This window comes from Ischnura elegans, chromosome 5 (assembly GCF_921293095.1).
Source record: "Ischnura elegans chromosome 5, ioIscEleg1.1, whole genome shotgun sequence".
Lineage (NCBI taxonomy): Eukaryota > Metazoa > Arthropoda > Insecta > Odonata > Coenagrionidae > Ischnura > Ischnura elegans.
Genome location: NC_060250.1, coordinates 81877947 through 81899250, shown reverse-complemented (window position 1 = coordinate 81899250; position 21304 = coordinate 81877947). Strand labels below are relative to the sequence as shown.

General features: G+C 39.0%; 1 protein-coding gene across 6 annotated transcripts in view; it reads left to right on the top strand.

Annotated features, from left to right (window-relative positions):
• Positions 1 to 21304, top strand: part of LOC124159116 (protein retinal degeneration B) — a 274532-nt gene that overhangs the window by 39410 nt on the left and 213818 nt on the right. For all 6 annotated transcript variants that reach the window (XM_046534682.1, XM_046534680.1, XM_046534679.1 and 3 more), the window contains exon 2: positions 6760 to 6848. The gene's annotated coding sequence lies outside the window, so the exon portion shown is untranslated. The remainder of the gene's footprint in view (positions 1 to 6759; positions 6849 to 21304) is intronic.

Below are 21304 nucleotides of genomic sequence, written 5' to 3'. Positions count from 1 at the left end.
CCTTGTGACGGTGCGGAATTCCTCGTCCCTTCCCTTCCTTCCCTATCCCCTCCCCGGAGGCGTCGTCGGGCTCTCATCGCGGTGGCGCCTCCTTCCTTGTTCCTTCCCGTCCTTCCCCTCCTGCGGGCAGAGGAAAAAAGCTAGCGCTTAGAATCCCTGCGCCAGGAGTGTAACCCGCGAGCCCGCCCTAGGGTTTCGTTTCCATTGCCGTCCAGTGCCACTGGGGCCACACGGCTACCGTATCGTCTTTCTGCTTAGTGATACACGTAAACAAATGCACACTTTCACACTAGACGGTTTCAGCCGTGCGGGAACTGTCTCCAGTACTGTTGATAATAATCTTTTTGTACGGTTAATTTTTACACGGTTTTTTCCCGCTCGGGCAGAAACGTGTAATGTGCAAGGAGGGTATGAAAATCAACCGCCACGATTTAAAACCGTGCGGTTTTTTCCCGCACGGGCGAAAAGGTATAATGTGCAAGGAGCAGGCTGTTGAAGGTCAACGTTTCGATGAGAAACTCATCATCGTCAACAGGGCTAAATACCGTATTTAGACGTACCTGTAGGGATTACTGCACCGAATTTACGTAAGAAGCAGAGACAACCGATCTGACCACTGTTTATGAGATATTCCTTTACGATTTTCGGGTCAACGCTACCTGCAGGCAAACATTCTAAACTGACTGCCGAGTATGCTCCACGTTGGGTCTTTATTCTAGCCTGAATCACACGATCATTACATTATTCATTTCCGAGTGATCATCATAGCGATCACTATTATTATTATAATTTACCAATTTTATTATAATATACTTTTTAAATTTTATAAAAAAGTTGGAGAAGCTTCTCCCTGGTTTCTAATTATCCCTTTCTATCCTTCCCTTAGTAAATTTTCCCTTCTACCTTATTTCCCCCTGTGTTTTGCTTTATTTGGCTCTCATTTCCCCTCTTTTTCCGGTTTTTCACAAAGTAACATATACCATGGAAAAACCTTCTTGTGAATGTTCATACTGATAATTTCAGTTCATTCTATCTCTGCAAATTATTTTCTTCATGGACTACGCTTAGTTTATAGTTGTAATGTGGCAAATAGCCCTGATCAGATTTTAAAAATTTAGTATAACGTTTAGAGGAATGTGGTGCCTATTCACCAGTCACGCATTGAGACGATTTCAGCGGATGTATTTTCTATTCAAATATTTTATTGTTCATAAATTTGTAATTATTATTTTGATCCAAGTTTACGTAAAATTTGGGCTATGCGGCAAGTTAAGGGCGCCTGCGGAACTGCTTTTCCATTCTCAATCTTGAGATATTTGAGTGGAAAAACATGAATTGGACTGTTTCTGTAAGAGTGAGAAGAGTTTTCAAAAATATTTTTTCCTAAATTTTAGAATATCGTGAAACTAATTCGCTCTCTAGGAAACGAAATATTTTGGAGTGGCGGCCTTGTGAATGTGACATTCTCATCTGGGTCTGGGAAATTTTAAATTATTTTTTTTTCTTCCATTAAGTCGTAATAATATTCATATCGTCACTTATTTTTTCCGCCGACGGCCATCTTTTAATTGCATGCCGAGGCAATTAAAGCCTCGGGGATTTTTCAATTGCCCCAGAAATGTTTGCTTGGCAGCATTTTGTCTCCAGATATATAAAGGAGTACCTGCTACGTTTTTCATCTCCCTGAGGTTTAAGTGGAGAGATTGAAACAGCAACATACTCTTGAAGGGACAAAAATAAACAATCCTTCTCTAATTAGCTATATTCACTAAAGTCACTTCATGAATAGTGAGGGAAAAACTTCTGCAAACAACCCAGTGTCCTAAATAATGACTTCTATGTATTTTTATTCCGCGTAAAGGAATATTTAAACGCCTGAAATATAGAAGCGATTCGGAAGCTGTCATGTTGAATGATAGGCGCATTGTGTTTATTGCTACCGAACTGAATCAGCTACTTGCTCGAGTAAACTCTGAAAATCGGAGATTGTAAAGCTAAAAAGCAAAGAGCGTGAAGGAAATGGAGTAATCGCCATCTCTTTCACGATCTGGGACTTATGTTGAAGTGGCTTGAAACTGGGACTTCAATCGTTTGTTATATGCTGTACTAAGTGAAACACCTGTGGTTGGTTGACAGCAAGTTTAACGTTTATTCTCTGCGAATGTGGCATAATAAACATTATTCCATCTCCTGCGTCGCTATGTACACTTTTGAACCTAACGTCGTGTTGGGTAAAACTGATTTTAGAGGGAAAAAAACATGTTTTCGCAATTTTTTTCACAGTGGAAGAGCTGAGCCTCATGAATGAACCACTAAAACCCTTGGCGCTCGAGGTGTGAGATGAGATCAGCCCCCCTCCAAGTATAATTTTTTTACTTTTTCGTGAATAATTCGAAAAATGTGACCTCTATCTGAACGACACATGAAAATGACTGTAGAGGGTCAAGAAATTAAAATTTTTGTGGAAAGTTAGAATTCATTTATAATTTTGACGTGAGGAGACTGATTGGAAATGTTTTAAACAGTATTTCGTCATAATTTTTATTATGTATTACGTTTAAGAAAATCACTCAAGTTTTAGATTTTACGAAAATTCGGGTTGACTTTCGAGGCTTCACCTTTTGAGAATAAATCGTTACAGCTAATCTCGTTTTGGTAATAAAAAATTATGAGTATAGTATTGAAGACTATATTGACGAAGTTTAAAGTTTATCCAAAGAATTTTATGGTTTTACGATGAGTGAAAATGATTTAAAAAATTCGGGTGTATGCAAATCCTGACATTTAAAAGGTGCCACGCGGGGCTCGGGCGAAAGTGGTTAACAATATCCGAATTTGAAAAAATTTCGGATCTCAGACCCTGATGTTATTTGGCAACTTTCCCACATAGGGCAAATTTGATCCTGAAAAAAGCCATTTTTCGGCCCACCCTAATGCACCCATTATTTCGGTTGGAGAAAATTCGGTACCTCTACTAATAGTGCGCGTTGAAAGTATTTATTCAAGTGATCCTTTCGTATTCCGCCTCTCTCTTTCTCGTCCTTTTAATTTTCCTCCAGCCTTTTGAGATCGGCATCGCAGCTTTGGAGTGGCGCCAGTGTTCCCCTCCTACGATCTCTTGTGTGGTGAAAAACTGAACATCTTTATTCATCAATGCCAGGATGCTAGATTGCTGGAGAGTATTTCGCAAACGTGTACCTCTTCTCTCCCTCTAGTGGTGTTTTTCGAGATGAACCCCATCGCAGGAAGGAAGTCAACAACCATTTTGCTTACCTCCGAAGAAATAAGGGAATAAGGTGGTTTTGTTTGACTAGCGTCTGTGTTTTTCCCTTATGCATTTTCGAATAAGGAATATTGCAAGGTTCTCTATGGCAGGGATATAATCTGAGGTCGGCTGCGAAATAAAATTCAAAATTATATTCTAGTTTACACTTCAAAATATTTCTCACGCTTGATGGATTATTCCTGTTGTGTAATTCTTCCCCGACATACCCCTGAATTATTACGGGTAGAGGATCTTTATTATTGATCTTGACACTATTTCGCATCGACTTCGCGTCGCTCTTTTGTTTCCTATGCAAATATTCGATGATGTAAACAGGAGATGCATTGTAAGGGCTGAATATGGATGGTCTCAACATCTGAGCGGTTCACGATGAACTTATGGACCTATGGCGTCACATCCCTCGTGATTCGCATGCCTATCCCAGTACAACCAGCTAAAACTATGTCATAAATTAGAAAATTAAAGTGACGTGATGCCAGTGGTCCGAGTTGTTACTAGGACTTACTGCCTCAATGATGTAGTTCATATAGGGTTGTATCTGTTTACGTGTCTGATCGGAAATGCAATTGCCTCGTCTCCACTGACATGCAATTCCTTAAGAACAATCGATGTGGCTGTGCATTTACCATTAAGTCGATGAAACAACTAAAACCACGTGACTTCGCTGTCATGCGAACATTGATGTAACCTAGATAGATTTAGCGATTGAAAATTTGAATATAGGTTGAATATTTACGAACCCTTTTTAACTTTCTGAACATATTGTAAAATTAATTGGAAAAAAATATTCGATCGAAATGAACTCGTCGGTACAGTAAAAATGTTATCGATGGAAAAGGAAGCAATAACAGTGATCGTTCTGCATTTACTTTCTGCGAGATGCCAAAGCCTTTTTTTCAGTAACTTAGCTTACCTATGGGGTTTCAAACTTGGAAAGGGCGTCTGTTGGTTCACAACTACATAAGCGGACGCAACTCGCCTTGGAGTAGTCATTAGCCGAGGAACGCTCAAATTTCTCTTATGATAAGACAGTTATAGTGAAGACAGCTGTGTGCATGGAGAGTTATGTTTGCTATCGAGAGTCCTCCAAAATTGATTCGCGGTCAGAGCTTTGATTAATGGAATAGGTTTCTCTGTTTAGGTCATAATATGTGAATTTATGCTCTTTCGCAGATTTCCGCGGCGTTTAATGGATGCATTCAGCATTTTAGGGCTCCGTCCGCGTATTTTATAGATTCAAAGCAGTTTCTTCACCGGATAACGCCAGCAGGAAAGCTGGCGAAACTGTTGCCTCTTTGTCTGCATACGCGGAAAGAGATGGAAAATGCTGAATTGACAAGTCAAGTTATTCCTTTTTAAGTTGTTGTGAATGGGTCTTAAAGCAGAAATTACACTGAAGGATAGTGGAGGCTCCTGTGTAGTGAGGGAAAAATGTAACTCGTAATCGATTTTTCGAGCATTCGATCTTTAACCGAAACGAAAAGCTTGACTTCTCTACGAAAATCGAAGTTTAAGCTAATTTATAGATTAATCGAAAAAATCTACGGTTCTTCTTTTGAAAAAAAAAGTTCGTACAAAAACATGTTTATTTATCATTCGAAATACACTCAAAATACACATTAGAGTAGTAAAAAAATGTAGTCATGGCACACAATTGATTTATTTGTAGTACAAATTTAGAAATGCACATTGATTTAAGTTTTGGGATCACCGTTTGGAACCATTTGGCTCCGCTGACTTTTTAAAAAATGAAATAGTGCTCTCTTAATGTCCGAGAGCGAGCCTTTCCAATTTTGCCGGCCTTAGAGAAAAGTATTTCATTCGGGACGGATGATGTTATCATAGAACAATACTGGAGCAGGTGAGACAAAACGAAATTGTCGAGATCGTAGACGAAAAATCGAGTTTGGATCGAAACTGTACGATCATGCATCGATCTCAATTTCCTCGATCTTTGACGATTAAAAATTTTCGATTTCAATCGTAATCGATTTTCCCAACGCTACTTCTGTCTTGGACCCTTTGAAGTTCCCAAGCCGTCTCTGATTTTTCAATTCCGCGAGTTTTTTTTTCTATTCCGTTCATAATCTTGGCGAACGAAGACGTAGGTAGCATCTCTCAGGGCTAGGATTTGGTTCGGAAAAGGCGGAGGGCGATGGTTTTATAAATGATGCACCTCGGATTTTGCGCATTTTATTCATGGCTCAAGCTCGTAATCTGCGCCGAAGGTTTGCCACTTGTTGGTCGATGCATTATGTAGGGTTCCGGGCTCGCGAAGTCGAATTCATTAATCCCTCGGGTTGATCCGCACGAGAAGCGGACTGGGAACACGTACGTTGCTCAGCTTAACGTCTCTTTTTTTATCGTTGAAATTGCCGGGAGCCCGAACATACCTCTGTCGACGGATCGAATTGTTTACTGCGCTGTCTTCTCGGAAATCTGGCGATACGACGCGCTAAGCTAGATTCTCGTCATTTTGAATTCTCTCTCTCTCTGGTCGGCCGAATGCTTTGTGGTTGTTTGTTAGGGATAATTTTTGTCCAATAATTTATTAATTTGCGAGTAATTGTTTCATATTCTTCCGCAATTAGTTCGCTTAATTTCCACTGGCTTCGTTGGGTTTTTACGAAAGGTAGTGATTTTAACTTGAAAAGTAAAATATAAATTCTGAAAATGATTATTTGGGGCATTAATAATGATTTATTATGAAGATGTCTTGTAAGATGTGCGAGAGTTCACTGGGCGCATCACTCTCACTCGACCTGTTGTAATTTTTGCCACGTATTTAACGTTTAATATTTAGTCTATTCTTTTGATATTTTTAAGATAGGCATGTAGAATTAATGCTTTTCATCATTAGCCTCTATCTGTAGCAAAACAAAATTATTTGAAGTAATATAGAGGTATAGTTTGAAAATTTCACCTTCGTATTACCTCAAATGTGTAAGGAAATATAAAAAATAGGCAAATGATAAATAGAGTTAACTCTTTATGCTTGATAATTTTTAATTAATGAAAATTTCATGATTTTAGTGGAAATATTAAGCTGGTTATACGTATTCTTATAGAAATGTCGAACGGGATGGATGCTTCTCGTTAATAGACACTCCCTCTATACATATCGTTTTTTCCCTTTTATTTCTGAGGTCTATATTATTTAGAATTTTATAAAAAATGATAGCATTAAAATTTTTGTGAGTAAGAAGCGCAGAATGAGGGTAGTTGTCGTTAACGACGAGATTACTTACGAGTTTTTGGCATGCTTATTGCTGTATTATTATTTATGAGTATCTACATTAGTAATGACATTGTTTGGACCTATAACATATTCTCCAGTTTCATTATTTCAAAATCTCATTAATAGTTTTTTAGTGTGGTGTTGGCCAATAATGTTTTTTTTTCTACATGTTTCATCATAAAGATATTATTTGCGAATATAGTCATTAATTTGTGTTCACCATCTTTCATTACAGGATCTCCATCTGTGTCCGCTGTTTCAGAATGATTCTCCCACAATATCAACGATGGTGTTCATAATGTTGTTGAGCGTGTGATTTTGCTGGTAAGAGATTTAAAGCTTTTTTTTAAGTTGGCTGAAAATTTGTCCCCTCTTATTTTCGCTAGTTTCTTTAATATATTGTATAAAAGTCTTAAAAAAAGAACAGAAACTTGGAACGGGTGCCTGGAACCAATGTATTTAGGATGGTAATCTTTCCTATTTAGATTATACATTGAATGAAATTGATTATATCGGTGATAAAGCAACATTCAGGCAAAAAATGTTTATTGCTCTTGAAAATTGGGCTGGTAAACCGGAACCGAAAAAAACGGGAACCAATATATCCCTAATTTTATGTTTTATTTTAGAATTTTGTAGGGAGTCATACTTTTATCATAAAGTGAATTGTCAACTAATACCATTCGGAGTACGGTAAATAGTGGTAATTCGACTTCGCGTGGTATAATCATCTTATAATTTCAATATTTTCGTCGTTCGTCTCTATCTTTTCACTAAGAAATCAATCCTATAACTCTTTATCTTTGAATGTCCTAATTATTTTCGAAAATTGCCGTATCCGGTTAATTTCAAGTCGATCAGGAAGTATGCTTTAGTGGCTCGTCTTAACACTAATCATGTGATTTTATTTCGAGAACACGCTAGTATAGGCAGACAGCGGTTGGATCTCATATTCGAAAATATTCAAGGGCACCCATCTCCGCTGGCAATTCATGAGTTTCCTACTCGTAATATCGGCGTTATCATTTACGACGTGTATGCGCTGCGTGCGTCATCAGGCAAGGGCACTTGTCCTCGGGACGAGTCCAGCTCCAGACGCGGAATATATATCCCTGTTTACAACCTCCTTATCCGCTAGCTCACTTTCATCCCCGCGATAAACCAAATCAATCAAAAAAACCTATGCGTGGCATGAGTCTGGGGCCCGGTGTGAAAAATCCACGGGCGCCAAACATGCAGCGTGCAGGGGGGATATGGAAGGAGTGGGACAATTTCGGTGTGGTAATGAAGAGCCACGGCACGTTTGCCGGAGATAAGAGACGGATATATATTAGCTCGTAAGCAAAGAGATATTAGGCCGCGAACGCGGGAAACCCGCAAACAAAGCTCTCTCGGGTTATTTGTGCCTGGCGAGGAGAATCTCTCACCAAAGTTGCAGCTCGCCTCCTCCTCTTTTCTCTCTTTCATCTAGAGGGCGTGCGTGTCCTCATTGTTCGTGAAAATGTCTCTGAATAACGCTCGGATGGAGGCAGAGATAGGGAGAATACATTTCAATTTTATCTGCTTTTTTTAGGTGCAAAGGCTAATAACCCTAAAAATTTTGTTTCGAATAAATTACGTGAATTACTCAAATTAAATGTGCCTGGTGTTTCGAAACGAATAGCGGGGTTTAACACTTTCTTAAATGTATTGCACTAAACATAAGTCATACATCAAATGAAAGAGCAACTGAAACAGTTATACGTAAAAGCCTGCAAGTTGCTGCTCAATTTGAGCACCATTCGTCATACGGAACAGGTCAAGCGAACAATATGCGGGTTCTTCCTGAACGTTGATCTGTTTCTCTCGCGTAAAATTTGTTGCAGCTGCTTCAATCCTGTTTAATTCAGAAAGATCAGCTAGCAGTGGAGGCACGGATGTTATTATCTACTGCAAGATCACAACTGAACGTAATACGGTCTGCATGTTGCACAGTAACCACAGATTCCGTCTTCGTAAATTGTAAAACGCAAAAAGCTTTCTGTTCACTAGTCACCATTTTTACACTAGCGCTTTCTAGTGGATGGCGGCGGAAACATTAGGTGCACATGCGCATGGTTGCCAATAAATAAAACTGTTTTAGTTGCTCTTTCACTCGACGCATTGTTTATAGCGGTAAGTTAAGTGATATACATATTATTAAGCGTTGAAACCCCGCCATTCATTTTTAAACGCCTGGCATTTTTAATAAAAATACGATTGTCTTGTTTTGGGTTCTATCTTTTTTGAATTACGCTTTCGCTTCCGAATAGTTTCGAGTAACAGCTAATGACCCAGAGACGGAGAGATGGGTCAAGACATTATAAAGTTTATAGACGCTGGTGAATTTATATGAGAGTAATGAAATAATACCATTCAGTTGTGATGCTGTCACTTACTACATACTTTCGCTGCCTTGGGCCAAAAGCCCACTTAGATTTCTTAAGCTTCGCCCGTGCAAATACAGTAAGGGAAGGGTTTCCACCTGGGGAGTTTACGGGTCGGAAAATGAAGGAACAACGTAGGGAAATTTTCAAAAAAGATATATTATTAAATATGTTATATTCTATGATAAATATATTCGAAGGAAAGCGTAAGAGGTTGCAATGTGATGCATCGCTGAATGAACGGTCTTACCTCCATAAATGGCATTAAGCAGGCAATACGTTATCGCCTTTTAGTGACGTAGTTCATCGATCAGTACTGGATAGTTCACGATTTTTAAGTTTTACTTTCCTGCGCATTACCGTGCACAAAGCTGTTACCCCTTCCCTGATACTTTTTAAATTCAGTTTATGCTTCCTTAAAATGTTGTTCTTGCAAAAATTATAGATTTTTTTTCATTTTAAGTATCCTGTGAGTTATTTTCATTATTGAAAATTGTTCTCTATGGGAATAAGTTGGCTGCTTTTACGCAAAATTATCGAAATATATTGATAGTAAATAATGGGTTTATACCAAAAGTATTAAGTCATAATGTGAAATAGGTCTTTTATGGAAATGAAATAACTTAAAAGTCGTTTTAGGTTTTTAGATTTACTTTTTGAAACGACGATATGGTGAAATAAAATTCACTTTAAACGTCCCACCCTAAATATTTATTAACACCAACAAGGGCTTTGATACGGTCATGTCATTACCTCGATAATCGCAACTGTGATTGTATCGAAATTTGGATGGAAATCGATTATATCGAAACTATGGCCGTATTAATAAATACTCACAAGTCACTTGTCAGTGTGGGGCGTACAAAGTGAATTTAATGTCCCTAATTTAAATATTATCGTTTGATAACCATATTTACCTGCAATTCCCGTGTTTAAATCTTTAAAAATGAATTAAATGGATCAGTGATCGTTCCTATATTTTCTTTTTATGCATCAAAATAATAGTGTCGTTCTTTTTATTTTTATATACGTCTCAAAAAGTCTTGAAAATGTCTAGAATGTTTTCGTCACAATTATGATGATACCCCGAATCCAATTTACAAAATGGTATAGTTTGTTATTTTGCTTCATCGTTATCTTTTGTATCGCCTCTCTGTTTACCGTATCAACCATAGTTTTTTTTGTGCCCAATCAAATCCTTTATCTGTATGTCTTCCCTTTTTAGGCCGATAAACAACTCTGCGATAAAAGAGTATTATCTAATATGATATGCGGCACGATCGGGTGGAATTTCTTAAAATTAGTTGAATCAAATATTGCGGTATTTCCCCAGAATTTCGTCCTTTGGAAATCCGTTGGAAATATTGTAATTACTCATCAAACAAATAAAAAAGGAGTACATTATCTAGTGCTTACTCTTCGGTGACCGATCGGGTTGACTGTTTCACTATCATTCCGTCTCATCACGACGTCACCCTTGATGATTTTTTTAAACATGTTACTAATTACAGTGAGGCACGACGACAAAATGTTAATCGTGTCGTGTAGGATATGATCTCTTTTTCTCCAACGTTTTCTCGATGAAACCAAGGTTTTGACCTTTCCGTAGGGATTTTCCGAAAAAGGCCAAAAACCTCAAAAATTTTAACGTGAACGCAGCTGATCCCTCGTGAAAAATGCCTCAAATTTATTTTTCATCGGAGGCTAAAACCCTTTATGGCTAATACCGTAACCTTTGAGGTCGCGTTGGATCTTTTGAGGGGACATCGTTTCCGCCCAAAGATCCCGGTGTTTCTGGTCGATTTTCTCTCAAGTGACGGTCAACATGGCGTGTCTGTATTTTGCCACGTGTGCCCACTACATATTATAAAATGGATTGAATGGTGTTTCTGCCGGGATCTTAAATACTGCAGGAGGTAGTAGGGGAGACAATTTTAAGCATTTTTAGTCCATAAATATGGTAGAATAACTCCTCTCTTACCGAGCTATGGCAACGCAAGCATTGGTTTTTTAGTTGCAGAAAAGTTTCTCGGTTCAACCGGTGGAAAACCCGAGAAACTTTTTTGCAACTGATACGCTGGGAAAATCTAAGATCATACATTTTTTTTAGATTCACTTTGCAGTTACGGTTACGGCAGAAAAACTGTTTTTCTTAGGTATCCAGCCTCTTAGAAATTTTATTAAATCCCATTGATTTTTTAGGACATGCAATAATTAATTTTGTACGAAAATGTTTGATTATAATTGTCTGAAAATGTTAATCTTTGAGCTTAATTGAACGAGAGATTTGAGCGAGTACCAACAACATGATTGCGCAATCTCAACCATTTTGAGATTAATTGATCCAGACAGTGATAATCGCACATTTTCGTTCAAGCTTAATTATTTAATATTCTTAAAAATCCAGAGTATTGCCGAAAAATGTCGAAAATGTCGAAAAGGCTGGATACCCAAGAAAAGCCGTTTTCATGGTAACTGCAAAGTGCATCCAGAAAAGTGCTTGCGTTGCCATAGCTCAGTAACTAGGGAGTTGCGACCCCATGTTTATAGGACAAAAATACTTAAAATTGTCTCCCCTCCCACCTCCTGAAGTTTTGCAGATTCCTCCTGGAACACCCTAGTTACAGTATATTTGAAAATTATTCAATATCGTAGTTTATATTAATACCGCTTAAATATAAAGTTAACCTTAATATTATTAAAATGCATCTCCTATCTACTTGCGTTCTATTAATTTTAAACGACTGAAAGTAAACTTCTCTGGTGGATTAACTCTGTCTCTGAATGCGTAGGGGAGAGGTTGAATTCTCATTTGTATATATTCATTTATGGACTTGTAAAGCATAACGTAATGCTTATTCAATTTATGGGATAGATTAGTGTTATTAAATAGAAAAAACAGATTAAGTAATCTTGGGGGGTATGAGTGAAAAACATGATACAAATATTATTACAGGTTACCCATGATGCCAATATTAATACTGATCCCAGAGTCAATTGAAATATTTTACCATTTTTACAATTTTCTTAAAATCGTATCCCTACAGAAAATTTGTATTCCTACACATTTTGTTACTTGTATATGCACAGATGTATTTATACACAATTATGCGATATATTAACTGGGGTAGGAGTATCAAGGCCGTAAAATCTTGATACCATAAATACCATGTCGCCTTCCTATTTCATCTTCTCACCTTGAAGGTCCCTCCTTGTCACTTGAACGAACGATAAGTAGTTCATTCTCAAATGTTAAAAATAACGCACTTCAACGGACGAATCCCGGTGACCGAATCGAGAGAATTATGTAAACAGGGGTAGCTCTTACTCCCGTTCCTTTCAAATTACCAAGGTGACAGAAATAGAGGTTTGAAGGGTGCCGGGCGTATTTATTTTTAAAATTTTATTTTTTACGAACGTATTTTATTTGTTTATTTTTATATATTTTTCTCTCCAGTGCAGTCGTCCACTACCTTCCTTCGTGTTACGTGCTTTAATAAACATGTATATAAACCCCACTTCCTCTCCAACTTCTCCCCTCTCAACGCCGTACCTTGTCCACCACACAGACGTGTCACGTCGGACGTATTTCGTGAACGGTCTCCGTCCGAGGGACTGCTGCTGTTGGAGACTTCTTTTCCTTCCAGCTCCCACAGCTCATTAGGAAAAAACCATTTAATTGAGCTTCCCCCGAAAAGAGGAGAGAGAGAGCAATGCAACATTAATGCAACATTATCTACTGAACAAAAGTGGCACTTGATAATGGATGCAACAAAAATGCTACAGCCCTACTTCATGGTTACGGGAATAAAATTAGGTGAAGAATACCTAAGATAAAATCTTGTATCGTGTGCGTCACGAGGTGGAGAAAGTTCTTAATACTAGTGAAATGAAACGGCAATATTTCCACAGGATGTATTCGAACACAGCGCGTTTCGTTGCTAAAAAGTGCCACTTGATAATGTTGCTTTGCGTTTTTACAGCAAAATTATGGAGTGGCACTTTTGTTCAGTTTATGATGCTCTTGTAACAACGAAACGTGTTGTGTACGAATAAATCCTGTGAAAATAGATTGCATTGATGATTGCATTGACTAGTATTAAGAACTTCCACCTCCTCGTGCCGCATATCATGCAAGATATTCTTTTAAATACTCTTATTCTTTAAATACTTTTCTTTCATATAAACATTGAGTAGGGATATATGCGGGGAGGACTTAATTTAAGAGAATTAATAAAATGTCATTCCTGCGATGCGGTAGCCATATTGAAAATCTCTACTTCCTAATTACGGTAAAAAATGTTTTAGACCTCAATTCACTTACAACATTATCATAGCATAACATTATTCTGTTTAATTTTCTTGCGTATCTGTACTAATTTTTCAACCTCGTGTAATATTTAAATGTTCCAAACTGCACGGGTAGTTTTCTAGTCGCAGCAAGATCCACACACCCTTCCTTGCGGTACATTTGTTGCTGCATACACCCGTTTGATTTTCAATTCTAAATTGCCTAGTTCTTAAGGTGTACCCAAATTTTTCATTTTCCTTGTCGTTTTATATAATCAACCGTCTTTTTATTCTTCATATATCATGTGTATAAATCAAAGAATCTCTTCCCTTTGATTGCACTCTTTTCGATAATTTGATGAAAATATTTTCCTATCGATTTCTTTCGAGATTCCCTTCAATACTGCAATTATACGGTTAATATGTTTTGGTTGACTGATTGGACCGGTCAAAACCCACCTGGCGTTTGATTCATCTGCGCTTGGAGGAATATTCTTGACTTGAAAATGGATTTTTTTCTAAAAACAATGTTTAAATTTATTTTTACTGAAATGTGCTTGTTCATATTGTTCCTGCGCTGATTTAATAAATTGGAGTACTTTAATGGTTGTGATGCATCTTGCGTTTTCAGCTCCTCAAATTTAAAATAACTTCAATTACTTATTAATCGTATTGTGGTTATGTTTCTCCTTCTTGCATTCGCGTTTTTTATTCGATCATTTAATAGGCTGTGGAAAGTTTGGTGGCCACGGATGTACAGATTTTGGCTGTTGAGGACCCCAATAGTCCGAATCCTGATGAAGCCTTAGATTATGCCAAACTATAGTCCTCGCGGAGCTTACTGGTCCAGGGAAGAGAACTGGCCCCCTACGCTGAATTATGAATGTGCGAAATTCACACTCGCAGGACAGTCGGGAGTAAGCTCATCCGTCACGTGCATTACCAACGTTCTACGTCTACATCGGGTATCTCGAGCTACATTATGAGTATTCGACACGGAGTAAGTTTTCACCCACATGGAGTATGGGGTATAGACGTAATTGTCGCGATTTTATTTTTTTTACGATATCTGGGCGAGTGGTGTGAACTCCCGCAAATCGTGCGTCGTACCATCTTGAGTTACATACAAATGCACTGGCCTAAATACTCTCACTTGCTCAGTGATGCAACCCGAAGGTTGGTGATGACAGGTGAGGTTAAAGTTCGCCCCATTCTCTGCAACTTGATTTAGCTCGATCCGTGCCTAAAGATGAAAAATTCCACCAATCACAGCCACCATTGGTGAAATAAATTTGAGAGGGCTTTCTATAATTCAAATTACTTTTTTTTAAATTTATTACCTTTATTGATATTTTCTGATTTTAGAGACTTTGTCTTTTTTCTCAGAAAACGACAATTTCTAGCGGAGTTACGCCGATTGAAGCTGTGAACCAGCAAACGCTCCTATGCAGTGCCTCATCAATTTTTGCGAAGGGGACTTATTTGTGTTGGTTTCCTGCGGCATTTTTACAATGCATGATTATCTCGTGTTTACCTTCTTGGATATAATTGGGCTCAGTACATTTTTAGATTCCATTTGAAATAAAAAAACCGTAATACTATTTGGAATGAAAATTCTTGGCTTGTAAAGCACATCGCGAAACTAACCTCGCCTTTTCTTCCTTCAAAACCGCGAGGCACCCCCCGCCGCACTCCCATGAGAGGTGACATTAGAAACGTCATTGATCCATTCGGACTCCACAACTTGACGTCATGGCTCCTCCCCTCCCTACTTTCCTCCCCTACTCCTCCCTTCTTCTCTTGCATCCCCATACCCTCCCCTCCCTTCGCCATCCTCCCACTTTTTCCCTCCTCCTCGTGACGTCACTCCTTTCGACGCAGGCGGACTACTATCCTCTCTCTCTCCCAGCGTTTTAAAAGGTGCGCCCAGAGAGGGGAGGGAATGAGGGGGGTGGAGGGAGGTTCATGGGGATGCTTTTCGGGATGGCGGGCGGGGCGAGGGAGGGTTTACAGTACACCCGTGAAGCGCGCTCCATCCAGGGTCTGCACCACACAACCCTGGAGTCTTCCCGCACCCTTTTGCCGCCTTTTCCATTTTACCAGGACTCTCAATGCACCCTCGCGTATGTTTTCACTAATGCATCATCGGTTTGGCTACCAAAATCCTTCTGCAGAGGATACAAATCACCGAGAACAAGCTGATCAGAAAAGTAGCGGTGTTGTCCTGGTTCATCAGGAATCGTGACTTACAAAAGGACTTGCGGGATTAGCTCCGCCCTCACCGAATTGTTGGAGTGAAAAGTTAAGGGGTACAAGTGATTTTTTTTCTAAACAGAATTAGGAACAGAAGTTGATAAAAGAAATGCACAAAAACAAGGCCAAGATCACTACAACTCTTTGGTGACCATGGGATAAGAGTGATTCTCTGTGCTGTCCTGATATCGAGTGGAAAATCAAATGCGCTTCTAAATATTTAGTTGATCTCTTTTGTTTTCTTTACCTAATTTCTGTGCCTAACTCTATGTAGCCAAAAATATCACTTGTACCCCTTTTCTTCTAACCCCCTCAATTATAAGCAAACCTAAAATAAATGATAAAGCTCTGGCCCAAAATGAAAATAAAGCTCTTACTTATCTATGGGTGTACGAACCTCAAATTAATGGCAAGCCACAAAACCCCAAAATATGCCTTCCTTACCTACTACATCCCCTCCCCATAATTTACCTTCCTGGCACACTGTGAAATATCCGTGATCATTTTATTCCTGAAACCAAAAACAAGAAAACCTGGCAAGCAAATTGGGAATAGCGACAAACTTTAAAGATATTTAGAGTGACCTTCCGGTTGTTAACTTACGTACATGAAATAATATTTACGGCTACATGGTACCCTGAAAGGCTGGTGCTGGTGCTCCAAGACTGTTATATTTTGTGCCAAAAGCGACCTGTGTTTTTGTCATAGAATGATGATTGTTCCTTGGGTGGTGCTCCCCTATGCTCTCTTCCGTCATTATCATCATCAATGGTCAACAATTCTAAGATTGGTTCGACGGAGCTCTCCACTCAATTCTTCTATCAGCTTATCTTTTCACACCTACGTATCTCTTCTCTTTAACATCCTGTTTTACCTGTTCCATTCGAGGTCTTCCTTTTCCATTCTTTCCATCCACATGTCCCTCGAGGATTGTCTTCATTAGGCCATCATGTCTCAAGATGTGTCCTATAAGTTAGCTCCGTCTTTTTAATAAGTTTTTTTTCGGTAAACTTTATTTATTTATTTATTCTTGTACCGCAGAAAACAGCAACTTCCTGCCACACTGTGACTAATCCGTGATCATTTTATTTCTGAAACAAAAAATCCCATCCCGAACTACGCCATATGTTAAATTTATCTTTATTAGTTTATATGGGTCCGAGAACGGATGTTAAGTATTTTATGCGAGGAGTTCGGTGTAGTCGCTAGAGTGTAAAGGCCTCTCGCCTCATTTTCCCGGGTTCAAATCCCGGCTGAGGCAGATATATTGTCGGAGACTATCCGGTCCCTGCTTGTGTGGTTTCTGGTGGGCATTTCAAATTCAGCGCTAATCCGTCAGCCCTTCTGAGCCTTTCGTTAAAAGCACTGTATTTCCGGCGCCTGGTTTCCTTCCACCATTCTGTGCCGAAAATGACCTAAGATTTCGGCCTCCTCCAAGCACCTACCTGTCAACTTTTTTTCCGGGTTACTGAAACTGTATCTTACTAGTCACCTTTTTAGTTTGTATTTTGATCCACATCTACCCTCTTTGCGTTTTAGTCTCGAAACAGTTATTTCGCCGACCTTTTCCGTTGGTGTTCCTTAAAATGTGTCCATGCCTCCGCCCATTTAAGTACGTACACCGACACTAGTCATGAACTAGTTAATGTGCCAACCTTAGGATGACTAGCGAGGAATGAATTATCTCTTTTCGGATCCAATTTTTTTGTGACATTTTCTGTATTTTTATAACGTGTTTTATTCTCACTTTGTTGTTTGTCATCCTGTCCGGGTTGGTCCGTGTTAAAAGGTTAAAATTAACTCAATTTTAACGTTCTTTCCGAGTAGCTAGCCTGCTGAAATTTTCAGGATAACTCAGAACCATGTTACAATAAAATAGTATAACACTCTAATTGTTATTTTTAATGTATCTCCATTGTTATTCAGAATTAAAAATTTAAAATGGAGATTAGTTAAAAGCATTGCCGCCAAAATCCGATGGCGGTTCTGTGATAATGTTAAGGAACGAGAATGATAGTCATAACGACAAATTGGTTTACATCAAAGTTAATTGAAAAATTCACTGAACAAAAAGTTACTTTTATTCCTTTCTGATCGCACATAAAAAACGTCGTTCTATATAAAAAAATATTTTTATGCTGTATTAATTTTGTTTCATAAAGCTCGCCATCCTCCAATTGTTTGTTTTCCATGTAATCCCCGCGAATGTACGTATATCGAGTCTTCGTCAAAATGGTATTCTCCGTAAGTGAATATTCTTCTCTAATCTATTGCCCTATTTTGCGCGACATTTTCTTAGAATGTTGTCATTAGAATAGCCAGACGATAAATGTCATGTATATAAATTGTGCGCTGTTTGCAATTTATGAATTTTCTTCACTTACAACTACCATATGATTATGTGGCATTTACACTATTGGATTACTTGGCGCTTCACATATGCAGTTTATTTCTTGTTATCCGAGCGAAACCCTCCCGAATCCCCTTTCGTTGAGAATTAATGCGTATCTTTCAGACGTACAGGTAGGAACCGAACTACCTAGTAACTGACCCACTACGCATGCACCAATGAGCGTCGTTTATTGTCATCCCCAGTTCTTCTACATCGTTTCTGATATTTTCTTCTCCATCGTATTTTTCTGCAGCGTCAGTGAGAAATTAGCTGGCTATCGATTAATTTCTTTAAAATATATGGAATATTTACATTTTCCTTTTCCGCAATTTATTTATAATGTGATTTCTGTATGAGGTTAGGTTATTGGTGTCAGGTCGTGCTCCTATTTCGTAATTTCTTCTTAGATACCGTACGAATGGACCTATGATGCTGTTTAAGTTTGTCAATAACATTTTTAATTTTTCGTGGAGTGATTATTCCCATATTCTTTTTATTTATTTTGGCTCTTTTCTAATATCTTCTCAACTTGGCGCTAATTCGTTTCCCTTTTTGTTTCATTTTAACGACTTCTGTGTCAGTTATTTTCCTGTGTAACTCATGTCTCGTTTTGTGACCAAAATCCTTGTGTTTTTGTTTGACTGCAAGATGCTATTGCCTTTACTCCTCTCTTGCCTGACTTGTCCGTCAATTTGAGCCTCCCTATTCTTTTTAAGTACAAGGTATCACAGGCTTCTCTTCTTTTCTGTTCCGCTTTTCCAATCTCCCGATCTGTGGAGTGCCTCAGTCCAAACGAATTTTTTTTCTTACCGGTTTTCTGTTGTCTCCATCTTATCTTCTTTGGCTAAAGTAATGGCCTTTTTTAGATGGTTGCGGTCTTATGCGTAAACTATTCGACTCGGCTCTTTATATTTGTCGTGCATCTTCCATCCCATTAAATAGTGAAGTCAGATAATAGTCGCATCCAACTGCAAATATGGATCCCACTTATGAGTCTCAGTATAAAGGAAAGTTTCGCACATTATCACTCATGATGAAAAGAGAGAATGTGAAAATGTGTGTGTCAAAAGGACAGCCCGAAGAAATATTTAATCTCGTATACAGTCACATTCGAGACATTTTTGGTCAGTTCATCCTTATTGATTATATCCTCTTTTCTAATATCTTCTCAACTTGACGCTAATTCGTGCCCCTTTTTGTTTTATTTTAACGACTTCTCTGTCAGTTATTTTCCTCTGTAACTCATGTCTCGTTTTGTGACCGAAATCCTTGTGTTTTTCTTTGACTGCAAGATTCTATTGCCATTCGTTCATTCGTAGTGCTGCGATTTTAAGATGGGCAATCTTTTAGTTGTCCCTTTCCCAAGCTTCCCTGATATTCTTCGTCCATGTGTCCTCCGCTATATGGCCCAAGTACTTATCGCTTGGTCTTCCTCGAGGGACTTTTACTTCACTTTTCTCTCCATCATATTTCCCTCGTAATTGCTATATCTTAAGAAGAGGCTTATCCACCGACGTCGTATTGTACCCCACAGGTCCCTTTTCTTATTTTCTTCGGCGAACCTCCTCGTTTTTCACCCTATCCATCCATCCATCTTCAGCACACCTCCCCTAGCGCCATATCTTGAAGGCTTCCAGAGTTTTCTGGTGTGCTTTTCCGATTGTGCATGTTTCTCATCCGGAGAGTGCCACTGTCCACAAGATTTATTTCACGTACTGTTTCCTCGTCGCCATTCTAAATCTCTTGGAGCGGGTTCGTCGTGAACGATGCCTAAGCTCGCGATATATCAGACTTTGTATTTGCTGTGCTTCTTACATCGCAGGCAATCGCGCTTTCTACGTGGGTTAATTACTTCACTTTCTCCAATTCCTCTCTTTTGAGATCGACATTGGCATTATCTCTTACCCGCCTACAAGTACCTTCACCGAGACATAGTCCCTATTTTCTAGCAATGCATTATTATCTTGCAATTCATTATTGTCTAGCAATGGGTTATTGTATAGCAATAGATTATTGTATTGCGATTCATTATTTTTTACCAATTCATTATTGTCTAGCAATGCATTATTGACCAGCAATTAATTATTGATCAGTAATTCATCATTGCCTAGCAATTGAGTACTGCGTTTAGATCATTGTGATTTTTTCATGAATTTTAATCGTATACTAGCTAAGTGAGGCCAATAACGGTTAAGGTCTGGTATCACAAATGATGGTTTGCATTTGTATACGTCTTGCGTTTACGAGGACAACTTATGCGGACCCGCGTACACAGTCGTAAAATACATTTATTCGAATCAACCCTATTATCTGTTTTTCCCTTCTCCTTTTCCTCACCCTTTCCCGCCATCGTAAAATAAAAGAAAACACCCCTTTTCACCCTCGCTCACCTCCGCTGCCGCCGTGAGGAGGAGTCCCCTCCTCCGCATCCAGCCTCCGTGGCCCCTCCACTCACACACACAGCGCCCTCTGTCGCCCCTTGTCTTCCCGCTCAATCTCCCCGGCGGAGGAGGGAGAGGGGGACGGGGCGAAGAGCTGCTGCCGCCGCCCGCCTCTCGCTGTGGGTGCCAGCCAGCTAGGGGTGGGAATTTTGATCCGTTCCGATGATTCGGCTCGTGCGAGAACTGGTCCAAGTGAATGATTCGGTTCTGCAAATCTCAAGGTCTGTTGACACTATACATTACACACGTGCGAGTTAATGTCTCAATGTATGATCGCGAGAATGAACGCCAAAATGGGTGGTATCGAAGGGCTAATTTTCACGATATTTGTAGCCAACTTTGAAATCTTCCGCACACATTCAATGAATTTAAATGCCCCTATCTATTCACTGCAGTGTGTTACGGAGGTAGCGTTGTCTCTGCCTTCCTTAAAGGCACGTTTACATGGTTCACTTACCCCTACGAATTAATGTCTAAATGTATGTACGCGAGAATGTACGCCAAAATGCGCGGTGTAACCACCCAAATTGTGCGAACGAATGTGTAGAAAATAGATGCTCTTCTAATTTGGTTCATGCATTCGTACATATTCCGTTGTGGATCACAAAATCATTCAGGCAATTAGACATTAACTCGTACGTGATAATGTATCGTGTAAACAGGCCTTCATAGGAAACATATGCGTATGGATTCGCCAGCTTTCCATTCTCCAGCATCTTGAACGAGAAATTTGGCCCAGACGTGTTACATTTACATTAAAAAGGCTTTTGGCTTAATTAAAAGGAGATTGAACGTCTTTCCAAAGAATTCAGGAAAAATTTAGTGTTTTGCGTCATGACGCTTAAAATGGGGTTATGATTTTTGTGAAGGCTTCCGCGGTGACTTGTCAATGCTATCGTGGTTTCCGGGTATCTATTACGTTGTTTGATGACTGATGGCGACTGTTTCGCCGGAAATATATCCAGTATCTTCAGGTTTTGTCAGGTCCTTCTGGTCGGG